Source organism: Anomaloglossus baeobatrachus, chromosome 1, assembly GCF_048569485.1.
Source record: "Anomaloglossus baeobatrachus isolate aAnoBae1 chromosome 1, aAnoBae1.hap1, whole genome shotgun sequence".
In the NCBI taxonomy this organism is placed as follows: Eukaryota; Metazoa; Chordata; class Amphibia; order Anura; family Aromobatidae; genus Anomaloglossus; species Anomaloglossus baeobatrachus.
Genome location: NC_134353.1, coordinates 362,956,180 through 362,966,935, shown reverse-complemented (window position 1 = coordinate 362,966,935; position 10,756 = coordinate 362,956,180). Strand labels below are relative to the sequence as shown.

Sequence of the window (10,756 nt, the reverse complement as noted above, 5' to 3'; positions counted from 1 at the left end):
AATGACTTTCGACTAACATCCACACTAATTCGAACCTCCCACTCCCGAATCCAAGACTTCTTCCGAGCTGCACCAAACCTCTAGAACGCTCTACCCCAAGAAGTTAGGACAAATCACAACTTACTCATCTTCAGACGCTCCCTAAAAACGCATCTTTTTAGGGCGGCCTATCACACTCCCTAGCCAAACTAATTTCACCTAATCCCTCTAGAACTTCTCAGAACATAACCCGACGTCAAACTCCATGGCACCCAAATGCATCTCAAGGCTCTGGCCAACTGGTCCAGGAAGCCATCATCTATCCCCCATGAGCTGGCTGGATTGTCATTTTAAATAAACACATGTACCTTGCCCCTCCCCCCATCTCATTGTAGATTGTAAGCTCTCACGAGCAGGGTTGCCATTTTTCCTTTTAAATATTGTATCCTCTATAACTGTTACTTGTTTGTATATGTTTATGTATATGATATGTATATGTTCCTCCTGAATTGTAAAGCGCTGCGGAATATGTTGGCGCTATAGAAATAAAGATTATTATTATTATTATTTATATTACATATCAGCTGATTTCAACAGCTGACGTGTGCCTGCCAGGCGCGAGTGGAATCACGTTCCACCCGCGCCTATTAACCCCTTACATCTCGCTGTCAAAATCTGACAGCGAGATGTATCAGCGTGCCAATGTAAGCATAACTTACCCAGCCCCATCGGAAGTCACAGGACTTGATCACGTGACTTCCGATGGTTGCCATGGTAGCACAGGGTCATGTGATGACTCCTTTAGCCATCAATCGTCAGTCAGTTGCGTATTATCCTGATGATTGAAGGCAGCGGGGAGCTTGCTCCTGACAACTTAGTGGCAGCGGTGGGATATCTGCATAATCTACCTGGATGTTTCCTGACAGACACATTTTACTCTTTCCCAATGAATTCACATGACTCCCATTTGCTTTTTAATTGAAAATATTTATTTTTGTGTGCTCAATATGTTATGTATTCACTTAGTAGTTTATTTGGAATTTAAAAATATGTTATTCATAGTTGCCAGATGTTATTGCCAGATGTTATGTATTGTTGCCAGATGTTATTGCAGATGTTATTCATAGTTGATAGATGGTATTCATAGTTGCCAGATATTACCAGATGTTATTTATAATTGCCAGGTGTTATGTATTGTTGCCAGATGGTATTCATAGTTGCCAGATGTTATTGCCAGATGGTATTCATAGTTGCCAGATGTTATTGCCAGATGTTATTTATAATTGCCAGGTGTTATGTATTGTTGCCAGATGTTATTCATAGTTGTCAGATGTTATTGCCAGATGGTATTCATAGTTGCCAGATGTTGTTGTGAGATCTTATTCATAGGTGCCAGATGTTATTGTTGATGTTATTCATTGTTGATAGATGGTATTCATAGTTGCCAGATATTGCCAGATGTTATTCATAGTTGCCAGATGTTATTGCCAGATGTTATGTATTGTTGCCAGATGTTATTCAAAGTGTCAGATGTTATTGCCAGATGTTATTCATAGTTGCCAGATGTTATTTATAGTTGCCAGATGGTATTCATAGTTTCCAGATGTTATTGCCAGATGTTATAGTTGCCAGATGTTATTCTTTATTGCCAGCTGTTATTGCCAGATGTTATTCATAGTCCTATGTAGAGCAAAAAGAGCAAACAATAATATTCAAGTTCAATCCATTCTCAAGAGATTGATGAGCTGTCCTCAGGATCTATCCCGAAAGACCATCTGCTATAAGCGTTTCTAGGACCTGATCTACATTTTCTGATGGTAACCACTATACATTGAATTCAGCTGCATATTGGATCACTACTTAATAGGTTTACATTTAGCTGGCACTCATAATGGGGGCCAGGTGTTTGATCCCCACTAAACTGATATGAATGACCTATACTAAGTATAGTTAATCAATATCTTGTGATGTGAAAGGACAGCCCTTTTAAGAAACAGACAAGCTAAATTTTTATGTCATAAATTATTTACTACATAAGTTGACAGAACTACAAGGATGGCTTTTAATGTTGAAACCATTCCTGCATACAATGGCTTAATGGTCAGTCAGAAATACTTCATAATATTATCATTCAAAATGAATCAATATTATCTAGATTAATCATTCTACCAGTATTATAGTCCGCTAAGCAAAAATACCTACAAGAAATTGTGCACCAATACTGATGATTGAAACAGAATTTTTATCATTATAAAAAAGTACCACACAGAAGTAAAAGTGCGCCCCCTGATGGTTCATTTTTCTGCTATTCTTGTCCAACTTTTTAATTCTGTGTGGTATTTTATATAATAATAAAAATTCTTTTTTAATCGTCAGGCAATTTCTTGTTGGTATAATGGCTTAATGGTGCACAATTTAAAGGAAATGCCTTTACAATTATGTGGTCATTGGGACTGCATACACTTTAAAAATATATAGATGTTTTAAAACTGTTCATTTAAAAGGTGTCCTTCCAATATCATAATATGGCCTTTTAATTTTGTACATACATATTTATTTGTTTAGGCCAATGCAGCTTATATTTAAATCTCACGCTTTTGACAAATCCCCCTTCATGGTGCCATCCCATGTCTCAAATGCTATCAGTTAAACATATGTAGTGTTGTCTCATTATTTCCCCATAAGCTATTTGGCCGAGCATGCACTGTGAGCTGGCCTGAAGCACCAAGGAGAAGCCATGTGCTTCAGGCAAATTAACTGTTAGAAGAATAGGATGTTATGTTCAGCGCTGTTAAGGTCTATACATAAAGCAGCTAAAGGAGAATAAAAGACACAAAAAATGCAAGAAAGAAATCTCATGTGGGGCTGGTCTGTACATTAACAATAATTATGCAGATTTGTTTGTAGCTTTGTCTAAAACATTGCCATTGGGGGAATAATGTTTTTATGCCCAAATGCAGACAAACAACAGCAGACATAGAAAGCTGTTTCAGAGTCCATATTGACCACCATGAATTATACTAGCATGTGATAAATTTATAAAAAAAATTATAAAAAAAAGAAATAAATAGTAAAAAAAAGCAAAACTCAAAGCTAAAAGCAGAATATTACGGAATGTAAGACCTGGGGATATAGATGTACAGAAAGAGTCTTTTATACTCACCGATTTAATTTTTGGTATAGCAACACATCAAGGACAAAAGGTATTGTAGCCGAAAAAATAGGTAACACGAGTGTTAAGAAAAACATCCTCCATTTCCAGAGATACCGTGACATTGAGTTCACTCACCTACTGTACAAATGTGTGCAGAAGGCACATGAAATATGGGGTCTGTTGCACTCTTAGTACAGTAGATAAGTAGCACGGGTTATAGTCTGTCCTGAGGTCACTGTCCATATGAATGGAAGTGCCTGGTACTGCAAATTTCACCATTCAAGTGAATAAAACTACCCCTTTCCGATATCCACCATTCATGTACAGCTGTGCCCACCCCATACCCGGCAGATAATGGTTGTGACACCGCCAGAACCTACCTCTTAACGACCCATGGCGTACCCAATACGTCATGGCGAAATCGCAGCCCGGATCCCCAGTGAGTGCGATCGGTTCACACAAACCTTAGATTCCGGAAGGGGGGGGACCTCTGCCTGACCTCAGGAGGGGTGGTGCCTACAGAGGCTGTGATTGGCTGACGAACACCGCTCAGCCAATCACAGCCACTGTAATGTTTCAGCCATTGAAAATGGCTGAAACATTGAAATCCAAACATGATCAGTGCAGCTATAGCACTGATCATTGGCTGGAGATGGGTGATCACTGCTTCACCCACCCCCATCTCTGATTGGAGAGACTAGCCTTGTGACCGATCTCGCCAATCACCGTGGATCTGGGGCCGGAGACCACCCCCCTCAGCTTCACTCCAATGTCTGTGGAAGCTGAAGAGAGCGATCCCTGCAAGTGCCCTGGTAAGCCCTTTCCCCCCCAATTGGCCGCCCCTGCCCCCGATCTGCTGCCACCGCCGCCGATCCATCGCCGATCTCCTCTATCTGCTGCAACCCCCTCCATCTGCCACCGCTCTCCACATCAGCCGCTGCCCCCCTCCGTGAGCTGCTGCCCGCTCTCTCCTTTCCTCATCTGCTGCCCCTCCACCATCTCTCACCCTCCCCGATCTGCTGCCCGCTCTCTCCCATCTCTCACCCTCCCTGATCTGCTGCCCGCTCTCTTCCATCTTTCACCCTCCCCGATCTGCTGCCCGCTCTCTCCCATCTCTCACCCTCCCCAATCTGCTGCCCCCTCCACCATCCCTCACCCTCCCCGATCTGCTGCCCGCTCTCTCACATCTCTCACCTTCCCCGATCTGCTGCCCGCTCTCTCCCATCTCTCACTCTCCCCAATCTGCTGCCCCCTCCACCATCCCTCACCCTCCCCGATCTGCTGCCCGCTTTCTCACATCTCTCACCTTCCCCGATCTGCTGCCCGCTCTCTCCCATCTCATCCTCCCCAATCTGCTGCCAGCTCTCTTCCATCTCTCACCCTCCCCAATCTGCTGCCCCCTCCACCATCTCTCACCCTCCCCGATCTGCTGCCCGCTTTTTCCCATCTCACCCTCCCCGATCTGCTGCCCACTCTCTCTCATCTCTCACCCTCCCCGATCTGCTGCCCCCTCCACCAGCTCTCACCCTCCCCGATCTGCTGCCCGCTCAATCCAATCTCGCACACTCCCCATATCTGCTGCCCCCTCTCTCTCATCTCTCACCCTCCCCGATCTGCTGCCCCCTCTCTCCCATTTTTCACCCTCCCGGATCTGCTGCCTGCTCTCCCTCATCAGTCACTGTCCCCCTCCCCGATCTGCTGCTCCCTCTCTCACCCTCCCCGATCTGCTGCCTGCTCTCTCCCATCCTCTTCATCTGCTGCCACCTACCCCACCTCTCACCCTCCCCGATCTGCTGCCCCCTCCACCCCCTCTCACCCTCCCCAATCTGCTGCCCCCTCACCCCCTCTCACCCTCCCAAATCTGCTGCCCCCTCCACCCCATCTCACCCTCCACGATCTGCAGCGCCCTCCACCCCCCCTGATGTGCTGCCCCCTCCACCCCCTCTCACCCTCCCTGATCTGCTGCCCACTCCATCCCCTCTCACCCTCCCTGATCTGCTCCCCCCTCCACCCCCTCTCACTCTCCCCGTTCTGCTGCCCCCTCCACCACCTCTCACCCAGATTTTCTACCCGCCCTCTCCCATCCTCCGCCGCGCCCTCTCCCATCCTCCGCCGCACCCTCTCTCATCCTCCGCCGCGCCCTCTCTCATCCTCCGCCGCACACTCTCCCATCCTCCATCCATCTTTTTTTCCATCCCACCTAGTCCCCCCCCCCTTTTTGCAGCACATCCGTGCATGTGTCCTGATTTTTTTTTCTGTAAACTAAGAAAGAAATACAAATAAACTTAGTTTAGGGCCAGTAAAATTATACTGTAGTAATCGTCAACCCAGTGCCACACATGGGAGCAATGCACGAGTCTCACATCGCATCATCCGGAACATTCGCTTTCTTCCAGACAGGAGTGTGCAGCTGTGCCAGATGATGCGATGCAAGATTCGTGCATTGCTCTCACGTGTGGTACTTGCCTTAGTGTCAGTTGCAGGCGCTCAAATTATTTTTTTTTTTATTTTTCCTGATGTCCGTATTTTTTATTTCGCGAAACTAATTTTTTTGTATAGGGGGGGTCTAGATTCCAAAATCACATAGGGGGGTCACATGTGGGGGAGCTCCATTGTTTAGGCACCTCAGGGGAGTCTCCAAACACATCATGGCGTCTGCTAATAATTCCAACCAATTTTGCTGTGAAATGGTGCTCCTTTTCTTCTGAGCCCCGCCGTGCGCCCAAACAATTGATTTCCACCACATATGAGGTATCTGTGTACTCAGGAGAAATTGCACAATACGTTTTATGATGCATTTTTCCTGATACCCATGTGAAAAAAAAAGCTACCGGTTGAAATACAATCGTGGTAAAAAAAATATATATTTTCACGTCTGAACATTATAAACTTTTGTGAAGCCTCCAGGGGTTCAAAGTGCTCACTAAACAGCTAGATAAATTCCATGAGGGGTCTAGTTTCCAAAATGGGGTCACTTGTGGGGGAGCTCCATTGTTTAGGCACCTCACGTGGTCTCCAAACGCAACATCGCATCCCCTAATGATTCCAGACAATATTGCTTTAAAAAAGTCAAATGATGCTCCTTCTCTTCCGAGTCCTGCGGTGCACCCAAACAATTGATTTCCACCACATATGAAATATTGGTGTACTCAGGAGAAATTGCACAATTAATTTTATGATGCATTTTTTCCTGATACCCTTGTGAAAATGCTAAATTTTATGGCTAAAGTAACATTTTTGTGTAAAAAAGTAAAATTTTCATTTTTTTCCTTCTACATTGCTTTGGTTGCTGTGAAGCTCTAAAGGGTTAATAAACTTCTTGGATGTGGTTTTGAGCAGAGTGAGAGGTGCAGATTTTAGAATGGGGTCACTTTTGGATATTTTCTGTCTCCTAGGTTTCTCAAATCACTCCAAATGTGATGTGGTACCTAAAAAATTTTTTTTTTGTAATTTTTGTTGGAAAAATTAGAAATTGCTGATGAACTTTGAACCCTTCTAACTTCCTAATGAAAAAATATTTTGTTTCGAAAATTGCGCTGGTGTAAAGCAGACACATGGAAAATGTTATATAGTAACTATTTTGTGTGACATATCTCTCAGATTTATGGGCATAAAATTTCAAATTTTGAAAATGTTCAAAATTTTCGCCAAATTTCCGAAATTTTTACAAATAAATGCAAAACATATCGGCCTAAATTTACCACTGACATGAAGTACAATATGTCACGAAAAAACAATGTCAGGATCGCCAGGATCCATTGAAGCGTTCCAGAGTTATAACCTCATGAAGTGACACTGGTCAAAATTGCAAAAAATGGCCGGGTCTTTAACATGAAAACAGGCTGGGGGCTGAATGGGTTAAAGCTGTTACTTAACCTGATAAGTACTACTGTCAAACTGACAGCGGCATTAACAGTGTGCTTGTATAGGGGTGCATCATTATCTGTGCCCATCGGTGCTCCATAGCATGAAGGCCTCTGTACCTATCATCAGTGGCCAGGCTTCAAAGGAGAGTGTGATTTTTACTATATGCAGCTACACTGTGGTATTGCTGTAAGGAGTGTGTGTAGGATTAATTATTTACGAATACTACGTTATGTACAGGTAGATGGAAAGTATGAAAATATATACAGTATAGGACATAGGTTATTAGTAGACTAACCACTAAGAAAGAGGGAAATACGCAGGAAAAACTAGTGATAAGTCATATATATGTACCGTATTTTTCAGATTATAAGACGCACTTTTCCTCCCAAAAATTTGGGATGAAAATGAGGGGTACGTCTTAAAATCCACATGCATCTGGAGGGCGGCCCTGCGAGGCTCTGTGCGGCCCTGCTTTGCAAGGCTCTGTGCGGCAGTGGGCAGCCTTGCTCTACAAGGCCCTGTGCGGTGGCGGGCAGCGTTTCTCTGCAAGGCTCTGTGGGGGGTTAGTGGGCGGCCCTGCTCTGTGAGGCTATGTGTGGCATCAGTGGGCAGCCCTGCTTTGCGAGGCTCTGTGCGGCAGTGGTGGGCGGCCCTGCTTTGTGAGGCAGTGGTGGGAGGCCCTGCTCTGCGAGGCTCTGTGCGGCAGCAGGTGGCCCTGTTCGGCGAGGCACAGGCCTTTCTGAAGATGTCGGCAGTAAGGGCTTTCAAATAATGGCGCCCAGAGTAGGCGCGTGCGCAGATGGAGCTCTCGGCTCAAGCACTGATCTGCTCATGTGCCGACTGCGGCTGCCATTTCTTTGAAGTCCTCACCGCTGACATCTTCAGAATGTTAGTACCTCACCACCCACAGCGAGCACCAGCATTGTGCAGTGCTGGCTGCCCCAGCATTGTGAAGCGAGTATCTGGGGCCCCTCTGCACCGCTCAATAGCATCGCTGTACTCTTATACTGCCCCTGCATCCTGTAACCCCCGTTGCCATCCCACCTCCTCAATAAGACACCGCTGGATTATAAAACAGATCCCATATTTTATTTTACCTTTTTTTAATCTCTAAATTAGGTGTGCATTTTATAATCCGGTGTGTTTTATGAAACTAAATATACAGTAAATACTTGATTATAGGCTACAATAGTGCACATGGTTGTGCTTCCAGCACAGAAAACAGGCATGTAATGCTGAGAGGTGATGGAGGACTCACAATTCATATGATTATAGTAAGTTTATGTCCGTCAGCATAATGCAAAAAGTATCAGACAGATGAAATAAGAAAGTGAATAATCAGTAAATAAGTAGAACAATGAAGCTAGAAAATACCACATGTGGTAGAGCAGTCAGATAAATAGTAGATGCCCTGCAGAGATTATAATATACAGATATGGAGCAACAGTGAAATAACTAGTAAAATAGAAGTGAGTATAGTGGGAAATTAAACTGATTATAAGAAGTATAAAGAATAAGCAGTGCATGGCAAAGGGACAGTGCATTAAGATGAAGATCATGAGCCCCATGGCAGAGTGCCAAAGGGTCCCTGGTAATAGCAAAGTGACAGTGCATTTAGATAGAGATCATGAGCCCCATGGTAATGTGCCGAAGGGTCCCTGGTAATAGTAAAGTGACAGTGCATTTAGATGGTGATCATGAGCCCCATGGTATTGTGCTGAAGGGTCCCTGGTAATAGTAAAGTGACAGTGCATTTAGATGGAGATCATGAGCCCCATGGCAGTGTGCTGAAGGGTCCCTGGTAATACTAAGTGACAGTGCATTTAGATGGTGATCATGAGCCCCATGGTATTGTGCTGAAGGGTCCCTGGTAATAGTAAAGTGACAGTGCATTTAGATGGAGATCATGAGCCCCATGGCAGTGTGCTGAAGGGTCCTTGGTAATACTAAAGTGACAGTGCATTTAGATGGGGATCATGAGCCGCGTGGTCGTTGAAGGGTCCCTGGTAATAGTAAATAGAAAAATAAAACAAAAGTGGGCTCCTTCTCGATATCGTGGTGCACAAATCCTAGAATGGACTTCACTATTTTTCAATAAAAGAAGAGCAGCACCCACAGGGATTGCATATTCATTTTTTCTTATTATTTATTTCATTTGCAAATAGATACAACAGTGACGCGTTTCAGTCTTACATCTCAGACCTTTCTCAACGTGTATAACAAAATAAAACAACCGTGTTTAAATAATTCAGGGATCAAAACCTTTTATAAAAATTCGGATGATTTGTCCAAAATATATTTATTTTAGAAGAATTCAGCTAGCAATTAGTGTCAAAATCAATTATAAAATTCCAATAATTTGTCCAAAAATAGATCTGTACAAAATCACTTTAGAGACTGAATCACCATTGACAATATGACAGTTGAAGACAGAACTCAATAGTTTCAACAATACATAAGATTATAGCCTCCTAGAAATACGACTTAACCTTAAAGCCTAGGTCACACGTAGCGATGCAGCAGCGATCACGACGACCTGACCTTATCAGGATCGCTGCTGCGTCGTTACATGGTCACTGGTGAGCTGTCAAACAGGCAGATCTCACCAGCGACCAGTGAACAGCCCCCAGCCAGCAGCGACGCGTGGAAGCGATGCTGCGCTTGGTAACTAAGGTAAATATTGGGTAACCAAGCAAAGTGCTTCGCTTGGTTACCCGATATTTCCCTTGGTTACCTGCGCACATCACTTAGCGCTGGCTCCCTGCACTCGTAGCCAGAGTACACATCGGGTTAATAAGCAAACCGCTTTATAGTTATAGTTACCCGATGTGTACCTTGGCTACGTGTGCAGGGAGCAGGCAGCCGGCTTCAAGAAGCTGCGGACGCTGGTTACGAAGGTAAATATTGGGTAACCAAGCCTTTGCTTGGTTACCTGATATTTACCTTGGTTACCAGCGTCCGCAGACGCCGGCTCCCTGCTCCCTGCACATTCAGTTCGTTGCTCTCTCGCTGTCACACACAGCGATGTGTGCTTCACAGCGGGAGAGCAATGACCAAAAAATGGTGCAGGACATTCAGCAACGACCGGCGACTTCACAGCAGGGGCCAGGTCGTTGCTGGATGTCACACACAGCGACATCGCTAGCAAGGTCGCTGCTACGTCACAGAAAATGGTGACTTAGCAGCAATGTCATCATCGCTGTCGTTGTGTGTGTGACATGACCATAAGTCAGAAAAAGGGGGGTGCATTAACATATAATAGCCTCCACAGTGTAGTGTCCCAATCTGAAGATTTTCTTCTCCATGTACTAATGGTATGGATGACTTGCTTCAACAAATCAAAGCGGATCCACTGGATTGTATAACAGCATCCGAGGTGTGATGTCCCAATCTAAAGATTCTGCTTTCTATGTAATAGCTCTATAAATGACCATCTCCAACACATCCAAGTGGATCCGTTTCGGAATTTTTCCACATATGACATATTCCCTCGATCCATGAATCAATGCAAGTCACACATCATTCGACCATGATCTCGTCCCCCGGATTGTTGGAACGCGAGATTCTACACAGATGTAACAGTCTGAAACATAGCAGCACCGCATCTACCTGCCCGGACTGAATATCTGCTGATGATAATGGAGCGTCATTCAGGTAACAGGTAAGTTACACTTTACATAATGTGAATAGAACTCAGCGGTCGCCATTTAAATGGTTATCATCCATTTCTAATCTGAAATAATAATAAAAAACTTA

General features: G+C 44.4%; 1 long non-coding RNA gene across 1 annotated transcript in view; it reads right to left on the bottom strand.

Moving 5' to 3' along the window:
* Positions 1-955: 955 nt before the first annotated feature.
* LOC142293049 (uncharacterized) overlaps positions 956-10,756 on the bottom strand; it is a 110,234-nt gene continuing 100,433 nt past the window's right edge. The window contains exon 5 of the long non-coding RNA XR_012751065.1: positions 956-1,659. This is a non-coding gene — a long non-coding RNA (uncharacterized LOC142293049). The remainder of the gene's footprint in view (positions 1,660-10,756) is intronic.